The sequence below is a fragment of the Vicugna pacos genome, chromosome 3 (assembly GCF_048564905.1).
Source record: "Vicugna pacos chromosome 3, VicPac4, whole genome shotgun sequence".
NCBI classification, from domain to species: domain Eukaryota; kingdom Metazoa; phylum Chordata; class Mammalia; order Artiodactyla; family Camelidae; genus Vicugna; species Vicugna pacos.
The window spans coordinates 50,065,990-50,082,275 of record NC_132989.1 but is presented as its reverse complement, the minus strand read 5'-3'; the positions used below and the strand labels follow the sequence as shown (position 1 = coordinate 50,082,275).

At 38.4% G+C, this 16,286-nt stretch overlaps 1 long non-coding RNA gene across 10 annotated transcripts in view; it reads left to right on the top strand.

Annotated features, from left to right (window-relative positions):
* LOC140695602 (uncharacterized) overlaps positions 1–16,286 on the top strand; it is a 280,415-nt gene that overhangs the window by 233,095 nt on the left and 31,034 nt on the right. The window contains exon 4 of one of the 10 annotated variants that reach the window (XR_012071272.1): positions 6,564–6,718. The exons of the other annotated variants lie outside the window; for them this stretch is intronic. This is a non-coding gene — a long non-coding RNA (uncharacterized lncRNA). The remainder of the gene's footprint in view (positions 1–6,563; positions 6,719–16,286) is intronic. 10 annotated transcript variants of the gene reach the window in all.

Here is a 16,286-nt window from a genome sequence, read left to right as displayed (position 1 = left end):
GAAATATTGTTTATAATGGTAAAAAACTGAAAACAGACCAAACATCATCAGTAAAAAGCATACATAAATTGTGGTATATTCATGCCTTGAAAAATACAAAGAAAATAACCACAGCACAGCTCCATGTAATAATATGGATAAATCTAACAAACATAATATTAAGTGAAATAAATTAAACATACAAAGATAAATAACAATGATTAATAGAAGATTAAATAGAAACTTAAAAAACATGCTAAATTAAACTAAGATGTTAGCGGTCAGGAAAATGACTACCTTTTGCACTAATTATAATGCTGCAAAACAAAATACTTAAAAACTTAGTGCCTTTAAACAACAATAAATATTGATTATCTCATAGAGTCTCTGAATCAAGAATTCTGGAGCAGCTTAGTTGGTTGATTCTGGCTCAGAGTCTCTCATGAAGTGTCAATCCAAATGCCAAAGCTTCAATCATCTGAAGACTTGACTGGGGCTGGTGAATATGTTTTGAAATGGCTCACTCACATGAGCTTGTTCAAACACCTTCATTCCTCACTGGCTTTGCCCAAAAGCCTTCATTCTTCTCCATTTGGACTCTCTCCATTGGGCTGCTTGAGTTTCTTGAGTGTTCTCATGGCATGGCGATTGGCTTCCTCCAGAGTGAGTGACTCAAGGGCCCACATGAGGAGGGAGCATAATGCCTTTTATAATGTATTGCCCAAGGTCACACATTGCCAGTTCTACTAGATTCCATGTATTAGAAGCAAATCATTGTCATTTAGTTCAGTCCACTCTCAAGGTAAAGGGAATTGGGCTCCACCTTTCGAAGGTAAGATGATCAAAGAAATTACAGACCTATTTTAAAACTCTAGTGCCTTTGGAGAGAAGGGAGGAGGTAGTTACTGGGAGGGAACATGGAGTGAGGGACTTGAATGTTACCCTATTTCTTGACTGAGTATTGCTTACATTGGTATGTTTCCTTTGTGAGAATTCCCTGTGCTCTACACTTTTGTGAATCTTTCTGTATGTATGTTTATTACCACAAAAGAGTTAAAATGCTTAATGCTAATTTTGATCGTCTTTCACTAAAGCTATTAGCGATTCTTTGAAGAGATTCTTTAAAAAAGATACACAGGACAAAAATATTAAGCATAAACAAGCTAATTAATCATGCAGATGTGCCATTTCTCTGTTGTAGCAAATGTTGCACAATAGGTTGATAGTTCCTGTGCCCACCAGAACGTCAAATATCCTGGCATAAGTTATCACAATGTATGATGGCTCAGGGCACCTCTAGTTCTGAGAATTCATGAAGGCAGTCAATTTTTTCCCCCTGGTCATTCTAGTTAGTTAGAAGATTAAATAATTTTCCTTAAAATTCTGATTATGCTGGCTTTCTGATATATCTGTTTTCCCAAGATTCCTCAGGACGAGTACATATCCTGCAGAGAATATGAGTTCTGTAGTCCTAGAGGCACTGTTTGGTATGAAGAAGTTGTGGCGTTGTCTTAAATATTGGAGATGCAGATGCACCTTGGATTTACTAAAGAATTGCATTCTCTATTGCATTTGACTCTGTATTAAATGCTGCAATGAAAAAGGAGTAGAAAAATTTAGAATGTGTGTAGAATATATGGGAAGGGGCATCTCAACCAATTCACTGACCGTTCTTAAAGCTAGTTCCCTTAATCCCACTGAAACAGAGAACACATGTTTTTTAAAAAACCTGAAGTTAAATCCTGTGTCTTTAAGGTTCATCCACTGCTTTTTTAAACTCCAGAATTGCTTCTGTGATGATGAATTCTGGTTCTCCTGATATGTGACATTAGAAAAGTGACGGGGGACACTTGAGAATTATGGCAGAGTGTACTTTGGAGAGGGCCCATTCTCTATATGTAAAAGCCACCAGGTTCACTCTTAATATAATTCTGAACTGAAATGAAAATTAATATATGGTAATCAGAGTTCACCTCTTGAGAATACTCATCTTGAGAATACCACTTTTATCTAAGTGTTCATTAGCAAAGGTAATAAATCTAATATTCTCTCCCAAATAATCATGCATTAAAAAACTATTCCTGAACCAAGATCCAAACGTGCGTCATCTGAATTAGCTAAAGAACAATTTTAAGGAGACTTACAGATTAATTTTAAGCAGGTGCTAGGATTTTATTAACTGTTCTTTACTTGCTACAAAAGAGAGCCATCTCTCTTTGTCAATCAAGGCTCATACACTTCATTTAGAATTTTTGACATTTGTAGATATAAATAGAGCATATGAATAAAAGCAGGATATTTAAGCGACTCTCAGCAGAGTTCTGAAGGATGGGGTTATGCACACTAATAATATGATTATCAAAATTGTTTCTGATGATGTATAGTATTGAAAAATGGGTTTGATGATTTCTCAGTCTTCACTCTATCCGAAGGAAATGGAAATAGATGAAAAGATGTGCAGCATTTTAAAAGATCAGGAGACTGAAAGAGCAGTTATCATTATTACGGTAAATTTGGTCTGGAACATCTGAAGATGAGTCTGAGCACTTGGTGGATAACTGTTGCCCTGAAGAAGCCTACAAATGATTTCCCTTGGAAGTAGGCTAAGGAAGATAATTCCAAAAGGACCTTCTTGATTACAGCTGATAAGCTTTCAGCCTCTAATGATGTCCATGCACATGGAATGAGCAAATTTCTGAAGTGGACTCAGGGTTTTCCCACGTAAAAATGTTCCTAAAAGTGGTATGTGTTAACAGTGGAGGTCTATATGTGGAGGTCCATTTGTACGCACACATTAGAATGCACATATATGGTCTATCTAGAGAATGCAAATTCTCACTTTCACGTACATTTGTTTATGTCCATTGATATGTGAGGGATCAGATATGATCCAGTAGGAATGGTGTAGTAATTCTCATTTCACTTACATTTTGTAGTTATATGGTGCCAGATGTGTGCCACTCCATGTGTACTGCTTATGACTCAGGACAGTTCCATTTCAAGCCTGTATTTATGAGTGTATATGTGCTTGAAGTTTTCTGTTTTCAGAATATGAAGGTTAATTCTGTTCACGTGAACAGTGTTATTCAAGTTTGTGTGGGATAGCCTAGGTCAGGGAGCTGTATTTGGTGAATGTCATGGTAATGAAAGCCTTCGGGAAGAGGAGGACTTTGGAGAAAGACAGCTTGGTTTTGAATCCTGGTTATAGTATTTATTAGCTATTTGTTATCTAGTATTTATTACCTAGTTTTTTCATCTGTAAAGTGTGAATAATGATGATAATTGCACCTACCTCATAGGGTGTTTTTAAGATTAAATGAGATAATGAATGAAAAACACCTACAAGTTACTTGAAATACACTGAACCATGAAGAGCCAGTAGCATTGCTGTAATTCTTTCTAGATCAGTAAACTTAATGAAAGGGACGTAGACGGTGATGTAACTGCCTTCTATTCTATCTCCAGCCCAACCAGCTGCCTCACTGCTGTGTGCTGTGGGCCGCAAGAGCAAAGCGATGACAGATGGCCTGGAACAGACCATCCCTTTTGCCTGAGAAATCATTCAGATTGGATTTTGAGGTTCAGTCTTTACAATTCATCAATACTCTATCATTTTAAGAGACAGAATTAGAAGGCCAAAAGAGAAATGGCACATTAAGGCTTCAAAATTTGGTATTCTGGGGCAGTTTGGAGGAACTTATTCAAGATAGACATATATGCCAGGGTTGAAGAATCAAAATGAAGCTCAGAGTTATTTAGAGAACATTCACAATTCCAAGAGGCAATCCGGGTAATTCATAGCAAATAGTGGCAGCTTTATAGGACATCATCATCAGTAAACATTTATAAGCATCCACCAGGGCCAACACCATACCTGGCACTAGAAATTACTGAATAATTGTTTACCTCCAAGTTTCACTTTGGTTCTGGAGACGTGATTATGCATTGCTGCATAAGGGAGTGTTCATGATGGAAAATGATCGCAGAAAGATTTTATCATGACTACTGAAAAGCATGCCACACATGGTTTCTGATTTTTGATGGAACAACTAAAAATATAGTATGTTCAAGCACATCATATGCGTCAACAAGACATCATTTAATGTATGAATTGTTCCAATGGAATTTTTAGAAGACTTGAATACAGTGCTTTCTTTGATGCTTTTTCTTTTATCACTTTATACTATTCAATTTTGTGATGGCTTTACAACCACACACACACACACACACACACACACACAAAGTGAAACCATAGGAAATTCTCTCAGAAAATGTTTAAAGATTTGAACTTTATTTCAAACCACAGCAGGATGATTTAGAGCGGATAGTACTAATGAGTTATCCAATTGCATCATGATTCTAAACTTGCCAGTGGACTTGATATAATTCATGTTAGCACTGAAAACAGTTCAAGAATGGAAAGTGTGGGCTCACTCTTATATTGTGCTTGGCTCATTAGCAACATTAGTGTACTTTGTTAGGTAACTACATATTTCAGCATTGAATGCTATGCAAATGACATTAAAATACCTTTTATTTTCAGAAAATAGTTCTTAATTACTTCATTGATTATAGTACGTAATTAAATAAATTTAATAAAACATCCCATTTTCTCTTTTGTAGAAGAGAAGCCAACAGAGAAATACCCTAGCCCAGGGGGTTTCTCAAATTTTCTATCGACATATCACAGGGATTCATTCTGTTAAAATGCAGATTTTGATTCATTAGGGTTGAGGAGGGACCTGAAAATTTGAATTTCGAACATCTCCTCATTGATGCCTTTGTCTGTAGTTCATGCACCATGTTTTGAGTAGCAAAGCCTGAACTAACCCATTGGCGTTACTTTATTTTCAATGTAAATACGTTAAATCTAGGGGAAAATGTGCCTTGGTCATTATTAGGACTCAGTTGCTTTGAGTTCTAGAACTATGAGGAAAGACATTCTAATCGTGTTCTATGAACCTGTGAGAGCAAACTTTATATTCCAGGATACCCCTTGTTTTATATAAGAATTCTTTCAGATTTCAGTAGTGAAACCATATTTTTGTTTTTATTGTAAATTTATGAGGCTGAGCCTGTCAGAAGGGAAGCCTCATTTTGGAAGCAAAATCTGAGATGTTTTATTTCTATTCCTTTGCAAGTTAACATAGAAGGTTGTGTTTTCAATGCTGTATCTTCCAACCTATTGTCTTATTTTAGTGCCTCATTTATTATGTATTGGGTAAAACTTCTGAAAGAATACCAGGTAGAGATTACCTTTCATGTACTTCTTTTTTCTTTACATCCTGGACCCTCCCAATAGAACTGATTTGAGAGGCGGAGGCATATTGCCCATTGAGAGAAGCACAGAAATACTCTAAAGGGAATAAAGAGTTGGATTCTTGGCTTTTGAACTCCCAGGTAGACTTTTAAAATCTACTGCGAAGTCAATAGTCTGAAAGTCAAAGCTCTTTTGAGTAGGAGTGGGCAGAATTTATTCAGAGAGAACAGTTTTGTTTTATTTTGTTTGAATTCCCAAAGATGGTCTCTGAATATCAAAAGCAAAACCGGGAGGACTCTGGGCAGGGGGTTTACACAATAAACCACAGACTAGGGAAGACTGTGTGAATGACATAAAAGCATTGTGCCCACTCACATGGAGCCAGTTTTGATCAGTGGTTGGGAGAAGAAGATCAGAGGGAGTGTGACTGGAACTCAGAGGCTGCCTGGAGTCGTGGTCTGGGTGGTCAGGGTAGATAGTGGGGCAGGGGAGTGTGTAGAGCAGAGATATGTTTAGGGGAATGTGGGTGTAGAAGAGACACATGCCCTGCCTTATGGAGGATAGGTGGGTGAGACGACAAACTTCGTTAGGAACTTCTGTATCTGGCATGTTGTTGGAGGGACAGAGCAGCAAAGGCTGAGAGAAATACCTCTAACACTTGGCCTGGTGGACTCTCTCAAAGTCCTGTCCTCTTAACTTGGGGAAGAAGATCTTACATCCTGGGTCAGGGTGAGGAGTAGATTCATGCTTGGACTGGGTAAAAGTAGAATTGAGGACATCAGCAGAAAATACCAGCATCTTATAAAGGAGACTAGATGAGATGAGTTACGTACAACGTGGAGAGTTGTATGAAGAGGCCGTGGCAAGATGCCCAACAATTTGAGAATAAAGGTTACCTCCTGTAAGAAAGGGAAGGGAGTCAGATGGGAATGGGGGCGGTGGAAGAATCCTAAGGAGTGACTACGGCTGACTGAGTTGTACTAAACAGAGAGATCAAGGTTCAAAGCAGAAGTGACTGTTTAACTTGAATTGCAGACTGTGTTATCCTGTCATCACTGGGAATAGAGGAATCGAGGCTAATAAGGTAAATTAAGTTTAACAATGTAAAAATAAAGTCCCCATTTATCAACCTGAGCTCTGTGCCTATGTCAGTTCGTAATCTCTATAGTAAGATAATGATAATAACGGCAGCCTTGCCAACTTCAATTTTAAATAGCAGGAAAAAAATTCCTATAGAATTTTTAGAGTACGTTTTAACTTCAAGGCTAATTAAGCCATGTCATCCCTTTTCTTACAATCTTTGAACTTTTATCCTTGTTCTCAGAATAAAGCCCCAAAGCCTTCACGTGGCCTGAGAGACCCACCCCATCGTGCTTCCTGCCAGCTCTGCGGCCCCATCTTGGCCTGCTTGCCCCATAGCTGTCTTCGTTCCAACCACACATTCTTTGCTTTCTTCAACTTGACCTGCACTTTCCCACCGTAAGGCATTTTTAGATGCGTTTTTCTGCTTGAAAGACTCTCCCTTCCAACCTTAGGTCAAGTTTGCATGCTAAATGCTTCCGCATCACCCTCTACTGCTTCTTTATAGTATTTATCACAATTGAAATAGATTTTTGTTGTTGTTGGGGATAGTGTCGGTCTTCCCTCCTAGGCTGTAGGCTTCCGTGGTCCAGAGACCCTGTCCGTCTTATTTGCTGATCTGTCCCCACTGCACATAGCACAGGCCTGACATGTGGTACTCATTAATACTTGGGGAGGACACAAAGTGAGTGAATGAATGGTGAGGTCTGACACTCTCATTTTGCATAAGAAGATGTAGGGTCTAATGAAACTTGAGTTTTCCAAAGATGCTTAACTATAACCCAAGGTGTTTTATTATACTTTGGGTAGATGATAGGAGAAAAAGTGAAAGACACTAAAAACACATTCAAGAGACTTGTCTAGTTTAAGAAATCATTACTCCATCCCCTACTGTCCCAGACTTTTTTGTGTATATTATGGTTATCTGTAAAATCTGCTCTTAAAAGAATCATTGGTCATACCTTTATTGTATCTCAGATAAAATGTTATGGTTAGAACGTCACACTGTTTATTTATTAAACACAAATTGGTCTCTCGGGCTAGCTTATTAAGTTTTGTGGCTTTTTTGAAAGATGAATACCCCCCAAACCAACAATTGGCCTCCATAGGTGTTTTTTTCCCCATGTTAGCCAGAAAGCCGTATGATATTTTGAAAAGATATTTGCTATCCCTGCAATAGTGAGGCAATAAAGACCAACGAGACAGCCAAAAATGTCACTAGATAAAGAGTCCCAGCTTGTATTCTCTTATACAAGATTACACAATTTTAAATTGCACTAAATTGGTACTAATTTGGCAATCTTGTCTTTGATATGCTCTAGTCTTAAAATTCTGCGGACTATAGACTTGAGGGGCATTCACACCAGGTTTGAATGAGATGTATTTACAGCACAGTAGGAGAAAAGTTTTATTTTATTCCTGGTTTTCTCTATGTTTCTTAGTGTGGAAGCTGTGGAACCAACCAAACCTTATCAATATTTATCATCTCTTCTTTAAAATGACAAGCTTTAGAAAAATAATTCAATATCAAGGAAAATAACCAGAGCTCTGACTGCCCAGATATATTTTAAACACTGTTTGAGGAAAGGGAATATTTCTCATAAGAAAACTTTATGAATGTCAGACAACTATTTTTTTCCATAAGGCCTTATAAATAATAACTAATATTGTGCTAGGACAATAGAGGATTATCTCAGTCTCCTCTGGGTGCCTGGTACAATACTGGCTGTTAGCTCGCATTTATGGCGAAAGTATTATTCTTCTGCTAAAACAGATGGATCTTGATTTGACATTTTGACATCATAGGAAAATGCACACTGTCCTTTCAAACACTCCTCTCGGATACATCCGGAAAGCAACTATTAAGTGAAATGTATGACAGCAGGACTTCATTGTACTTTTCTTATTCAAGTGTTTATTTGTTTGAATTGGCCACAGATGGGTCCCTAAAGATTTGAACTGTGCCAGAAATGATTTGATGTAAGTCAAAGAACAAGCACAGTCACACCTTGTCACCACTTCCCAAGTGGCTTTTTTCGGGGAGGGATCACCTTCATGGGCAAAAATGTAGTACGGTCAGGAAAGCTTTCCTGGGCATTGATTCATTTGTAAGACATACTTAAAACTGGAAGATGACATGGGAATATTTACCAAATACAGAGACTAACAAAATAATTTCTACTCCCATAAATGTGAATGTGGAAGTGTTAAGAGTTAGTCCTATGTGACCACTTCAAAATAGCATATACATATCCCCAAAGGGATATTATCAGAATAATTTCTGTATCATTTATCTGTAAACGTAGACTTAGAGAAACGTTAAAGGTGTGATTACAGAAGTATTCACTCAGGGATATTTTCACAGTAGGGATTTTATTTTTAACTGTCTCTGTGTGGGGGTGAATAAAGTAAGACTTTGATTACTGCATTTTATTTGGTATAGTTAATTATGTGTAGGGGGTTATTCAAATCCATTTTATTTTTCATGTGAAAACCTCCTGTTGTTCTTCATGTGTGGACTTCTCCAAGTTTTCACACATATGGAAAGTTAGATTTGTTTCTTGAACCACTTAATAAGTTTGTTCCTTTGGGTTTATTTTTCCATTCAGATGTGAGATTGTTTCCAATGTAAAGATAAACCTCGAGCATTTTGATAACTCACTTGAAGGCATTCCTTCTAGTCATGCCTGCCGTATATACACTTACTCTGCCCATAGGAACCATTTTAGTAAGCTATAGATAATTGTACCCTTCCCTCAATTCCTCTGAAATCATTTTCAGTCATTATGATGAAAGCTGCCAGTCGTTATACATTTTTATCTTTCGAAAGGACTGAAAAAGCACTGCACTCTTATCTGCATGCCTAATCCTTCCTTCCAATCTTGAATTACTATTAGCAGTACACTTCGTTTCTCCAACATGCACTTAAGACTGTAAAGCAGTACTCTTTTGTGGAGAATATAAGTAAATGACTTTATAGATGGAAGTATTATTACTATTGATATTAATGTTGCAGACATTTAGTTGTAATTTTTGTTAACAACTTAATTTGTAAAGCTGGTTAACGATTATAATTAGTTTATATTAGCTTTATCCTTTAAAAATCATGTTTTTAAATCTTGCGATTAATACTCTAGTCAAAGAGTGTTTCAAAGTCCCTTTTCCTTTACATGAAACCAGTGAAATCAGCAAAGTCAAGTCAGAAGGATGATGTTGTCAAGCAATTATTTTGAATTCCTTAAATATATTAGGTACAAGCATTGTGTCATTTCAGTCATACCAATGGGGAGGACCCCACACACGTGAGGCCACTGATGCTCAGCAAGGTTGAGTAACTTGCCTAGTGTTGCATCTCTAAAAGTGACAGAGTGGGAATCAAATTTGGGTCTTTCTGACTCCACAGATGGTGATCCACTGAATTATTGGGTTAGTTTCTTTCATATTTGCTTTTCTTACCTATAATACTAAGGAAGTTCTTTTAGATTTATGGATAGTGAACCACGGGTGCATAATGATTCTTAGATTTTAAGGTTTCCATTACCAGATTTTTTTTCCTTCCTCTTCAACTGCATTTTTAAATGATTTAGTAAGAAAAATAGTTTAGTTGAAACTGAAAATTTGAATTTGAAAATTCAAGCATTGCTCCCCTTACAAGAAACTCTAAATAAGCTGTGGTATCTGGTAGTAGTGGGTTCTCAAGTTTCAGCTGTGTTTTACATGGTTATTAGTATTTTAAACATTTTACTAACAAGTTAACTATTCAGTTTACTTCTACCACTTGCAAGGAGTAACTGTGAATAGCCATCTTGTGGGATGCGATGAACACTTCCCTCTTTCTCTCAGGGAGCCATGGTATGATATTTGGTCTAGAGTTTGTTCTGAATTTCAGATGATGATTGACAATGAGATAACTAATATTTGTAGAGCTTCCACCAGTTATGTAGTGAGATGGTGAAAAAGGGAACATATGTCAAGAGATTTGCTGATGTATAGTTGGGTTAGTTGGACCCTGACTCGTATCATAGGATGATAGAGGTCAAAGAATGTGAACAGTAAAATATTCTTCTTTTGGTTGAAGAGAATGAAGTCTAAAGGAATAGTTAATTGATAGCAGAGCCCAGGCAAAAACAGGTTTCTTCACAGAGCTGATCAGGAAAGGGGCTGTGATTTGAACTCAGGCTCTTCGAGTCCATATCCCATTCTTCCATGCAGCCCAAAGGGTGTGGATGTCCCCCAAGTAGGCCACAGAGGAGGCCCAGGTCATACATGTCCTTCCAGAAGACTCTGGGTCTTTGAGGCAGAGGTTGGGTAAGAGTTGCCCTCCGGGGCTGAACTTGAATGGTGGCCCCCACAGTTGTAGCCTTGGCACATCCCCCATCTCCCACCCTATCCAGGAGTTTGTTCTGCTTCTGTGGATGCCCTCCTGTCGGGCTGGGGCTTCCAGTCCAGGACTGTTGTGCATGCTTGTGGAAGCTCTACACAGACAGTGCAAGTTCCTCCTCCTTGGTGAGTCCCTCTCCTCTCCCAGGGGTCGGCCAGGCCCCTCCATGGTTCACGCCATTCCTGGTCAGGCACCAGGCTCAGAGCATTTCCTCCTATCCATCAGATAAAGCAGAGATATGAAGAGACTGAGGTATAGACGGGGGAAGGGACTTGCTTGCAGTCACAGAACCAGGAAACAGAGCTGATAAGGACAGAACATTGATGTAGCCATTTCTTCTTCATACTAAAACTGGGAAAGGTATTGATTTTTTCCATCTTACTTCATGAGGAAGCTGGTGCTTGTTCAAGGTCACAGCTAGTAAAGAGCACTAATAATAACCACAGGAATACTAATACTAATATACTAACACATTTTGTCAGTTACTGTGTGTTAAACATCATCTTATTGAATGCTCACAGTTCTAGGAGGTTGATACTATTTGCCCCCATTTTGCAGATGAGGAAATTGAGGCTCAGAAAAGTGAAGTAACATGTGCAAGTCACATGGCCAGTAAGTATGGATGGAAGTAGAACAAGCCAATACTTACAGCATACTAAGTGTGTGCCAAGTACCTTACTATTTAATTCTCACATCCCTATTGGGAGAACAAATGCAATTATCTCAATTTTATAGCTGAGGAGAATGGGGCTTAGAGAAATTATTTGATGAAGGTAAAGCAGTTAAGAAGTGGAGATATAAAAACAATAATAATAATAAGCTAATATGTATCAAGCACTTACTGTGTGCAGAGTATCATGTCTTATTCTCTCATGTTCAGAGAATTAAGAGACGTAACACAAGGCCACACAACCAGGAGTGGAAGAGCAGGGATCTGAATTCAGATCTCTGAAGATGGAGATCCCACTGTGGGAGGGGAAGTTGCTGAATGTTGAGACCCTTCAACTCAAAAGACACTGGCTGCTTGGAGGGCTTCCTGGCGGGCATGAGCATTTATTTGCAAGATGGCATCCTCACCTACAGTTTCAGTTTCATCAAAGACAGCATGAGCTCCAAGCCAAGCACAGCTTCTTCCGTGCAGCTCTGGTCCCCACAGTACCGAGAATGCCCTGTCAGAGTTGAGAGAAGAAGACCCTGAGTCTTTGGTCAGCATCCTGGGGCTGGGCAGCCATCGTGCTTTGTCCCATTGGCCCCAAGGGATTGACCCTAGGACACCTTCATCCCCCCAGCTCTCTCAAGGCTCAGGGAGGCCTGAGGAGTGGTACATTTCCTGGCCGACTGAGAAAAGAATTCCCAGTCACCTGAGACCTCTCTGTTTAGTCCTATTTTGCAGATTCAGAAACTGAGTTTCAAAAAAGGAAAGGGACTCAAAACATATTTATTTTTTGTCCTCTGACTTTTAACCTTATTTTCTACACCAGTATGTTGTTCATTTTGATAACTTTAAAATCAGTATTGAGAGTCTACAGTTTACATTTATGTGAATAAATGTAGACTCTTTTGTATGTACTTTTTGTACATACAGAGGGAATCTTTTGTATATAATATTCAATGAGTATTTGTTGATTTGGATATTTTAATTAGAAAAAAGATGGGAAGAAGTATTTTCATATTGTTTTAGAGAATCCTTGAGTTCTGAGGAAAAAAAAGGATTTAAACCAAAGGACCATCCAGAGAACAGGGTAAGATAATAAACCCACAGGTAGGAAGAACGAGTGTGTTAAGGGTAAGGCCCTCCGACTATGAGATTTAGCGTCCTGACGGCTTGAGGAAGTGGATTTAGGAGAATGTGAAAGTAAATGTGCCTATTCAGCTGCTGATCAGAAAATGACTGATGGATTCACTGAGGAGGTTGAAAAGGCACACCAAAAGAAGAAAACAATACTATTATTTAAGATAATGGAGACATTCTTCAGAGATCGTTTCTGGAAAAACCAGAAGGCGTTTATCCCCTGATTGAGGCACTGAATACTTTTCAATCAAAGCACAATGAGTTGACCTAATAAAAGTTTTAGAACGAAAATAAAGAAAAGTAGAAGACACTATAGGCAGCAAACCTTTTATCTTTGTACAGCTGGCAGTGCCATTGAGCAGTCACATTCGCCATCTTAAAGCAGTGTTTCTCAAAGTGTCCTGGGAGTACTCTCAGAAACCGTTTCAGGGGTTCTGTGAGGTCAAACTATTTTTGTGATAATACTAAGGTGTCATTTGCCTTTACTACTCTTATCGTCTCATGAGTACACAATAAAACGTTTCCAGAGGCCACATAAAGCCTGGCATCATAACAAACCAAATGCAGAAGCAGATATGTGAATGTGACTGTTCTCTATTTAGGAAAGGTACTAAAGAGATTTCCAAAAATGTAAAACAGTGCCACGCCTCTGTTTTTTATCCTGTTTGGAAATACAGTTATTTTTTCATTAAAAAAATTATTTATGTTAATATATGATGGATTTATTACTTTTCTCCTAAAGTGAATTAATAAATATATTTAAAATTTCTGAGCTTTAATTTCAAATATGATAAATATTGACAGACAAAATCAGCATCAAGAAAAGCCCTTAGGACCCTCAGTAATTTATAAGAGTAAAGAGGGATCCTGAAACCAAAGATTCTGAGAGCATCTGACTTTAGAGATATGAGAACGTTTCTTCTAAAAATTGCCTGTGTGTGATAGAGACTGAAAATAATCATCATGTCTATTTCTCTTCTCCTTTTGGAAGCCTGGGAGTGCACTTCCGCATATCCCACGACAGGGCAAACCTGTGTGACTAGTTGTAGCAGAGTGTTGTGGTGGCAGTGGCATGTGTCACTGTCTGTCAGAACATGTGAGGGCTGATAAGAGATTTTTAAGAACTCTGTTTTCCTGCTGTTGTGATCGTGGAGGCATGTGTTGACATAAAGGTGCCAAAGATTAAAGCAGCCTGGAGTACACAGCCAGCGCTGGAAGGAGAGTCTCTTTGGAAAACCACCTGGACCGGCAGTAGGCCTGGCATGAGCTAGAGAAAAATGTTATTGGTGGTAAATCCCCGAGACTTGAAGGCTGTTGACTACTCTTGCATAAACTAGCCTATCCTGGCTGGTACCTGATTTTTCATGGGAAAAGCTGCGTGGGCAGACAATTCTAGGGGATTATTACACTGAGAGCTAAGGCAGAGTCCCCATATTATTAGAATAAGAGGTGATTCAGAGTAGTTTTAAAAATATTATTTATTAATTTTGATGTTTTACCGGTAATTATAAAAAAAATGACATCGGGCTCTGTGTGGCTAATGTACCTAATATGGTTAATACATAGGTCCTTACTCTTAAGGAATACGTGACCTAAATGCTGTTCTTTTATTTTAGGTACTTTGGGAAACTCAGAGCTCAAAAGTAATAATCATTTACATTTACAGAAAGCAACGTTTCCCTATGTATTTATTAACTCATTAAATAATAGTTATTAAATGATCACTATGCTGTGTGTACTTTGTTGGGAATGATACAGTGACAAAGACAGTCTTCAATGTCACCTGCAAGGAATCGAGGAAAGGCAAAGGGCAAAGTCTGCATGCCAGCTGGGCTTTCCAGGAAGCATTTCCAGAGCTTTCCAGGCTTAGGCTAACATCTTGTTGAGCTTTCAGAGCTATGACGAAGGTTGGAAATCATAGGGACTTTTGTTAAGCACATTGACATGCTGAAGAAGATTGGTTCTTGTTAATAAGGTGGAAGAGTAGATAGATATTGAGTAGACAGCCAGACACAGCTTCCACGCTGACTCCACCAAAAAATATTACTCTCATGTGCTGCCAAGACATGGAGCACTCAGTCCCCAGTGCTCCAGAAAATCACTGAGTCACCCACCAGCCTGCTCCCCATGGCTGCTTCAGATCTAGTGGCATTTTACTTCTCAGATACTACTTTTGGCGTACGGATGTCTTTGAAAACTGCCTGTGGGTCCATCTGCAGAGATGTACCACACAGTTATTCACCCCCAGGGACTCTGCTCTGGGAGCCAAGCCCAGGTCTTCTTTGCTCTTGGACCCACAGACCTCTGTTCTTTACCCCTTCCCTGCCCCCATGACACAATAGTTTCTTTCTAGTAGCAGGGAAATCCTTTTTCTTTCATGATGCAAAACTAGTCATTTTGCCTACACATAAAAATCCTCTCCATCCTTTAGAAGCAGGAGGATTCATGGACTTTTTTCCCTTTCTGTTCTGATGCATTTCTCCCTGAAGCAACATTTACATCACCAACTACCTATTTGAATAAAAAGGAGGGAGAAAAAAAACACAAGTTAGTATCATAAAGCATCATTCTTTCACTTAAGTGATTGGGTATATATATATTATATATATACCCAATTATATTACAATATAATATTGTAAGGTTTCTCACATGTGTAGGCACCATATGCTATGAGAAGCCCTAGGAATCAGTTCCAGGGAGTCTCAGATCTCCCTGCAAAAAAGATGATGTCTAAATAAAAAAATTAGTAGAGTTTATCTAGTTGAAAATAGAAGGGAGAGAGAGAGAGAAGGTGAGAGGATGAGAAATAGTCCAGAGAAAGGAAATGCATAATGCATGTAGAAACAAGAAAAAGTATGAGGAGGTCAGGAGATTGTCAGTAGCTCAGTATATGGCTTGAGAGTCCAACGTGAAATAGAGAGTGATGGTGATGGAGAAGGGGTGGAAAAGGAAAGTAGCTCATTTGGATTTTATCCAGGGGGAAACTGAGCAGTCCTAATGATTATGTATTAGTAAGATCTCTCTGGCTACAGTATGAAAAATGGATTCAAGCTGTGCAAGACTGGAGCTAGGGAGACCTTTCAGAGGTCTTTTGCAGTTATTCTGGCAAAAGATAATGTCAGGCTGACCTAATGTCATAACAGTGGGAAGGATATAATTGAATGAATTGAGAGTTATTTTGGATATAGAATAATTCCAACATCAAAAATCACCTTTGTCTTTGGATTGGCAGTTGAGTGTGTGTTGGTAACATACTGAGACAAAAAAAGCACAGGAAGAGGATCATATTCTATGAGGTGACTCCCCAATCTAAAACACCTCCCCATTTCCTGCTTTCTTTGTTTTTCTTATTTATTTATTTTTAACACATTTACTGTGGTATGGTTCCTGTACAATTAACTACATATATTTCAAATGTACAATTTGATGAATTTTGATAGACATATACACCAGTGAAACTACTACCACAATCAAGATAGCTAACATTTCCATCACTCCCCAGTAGGTACAATTTTGAATTCCCAATTCATCCATCTTTGTTTTTAGAATTTATCATTATCTGTCATATTTTATTTGTCCTACTTTGTACATATCCACTAGAATATAAACTCCTTATGGTAAGGCATTTGTGCAAGTCTTTTCTCTGTTGTGTCCCCAGCTAGAACAATGCCAAGCGCGTAGTGGCTGCTGAATAAATATTGGGTAAATGAGTTGGTGACGATTGACTGCCTAAATAAGTAAGAATGGGCCAGTAGTAAAATTGATGAGGTCAATAGTTGGACCTATTGGGTGTG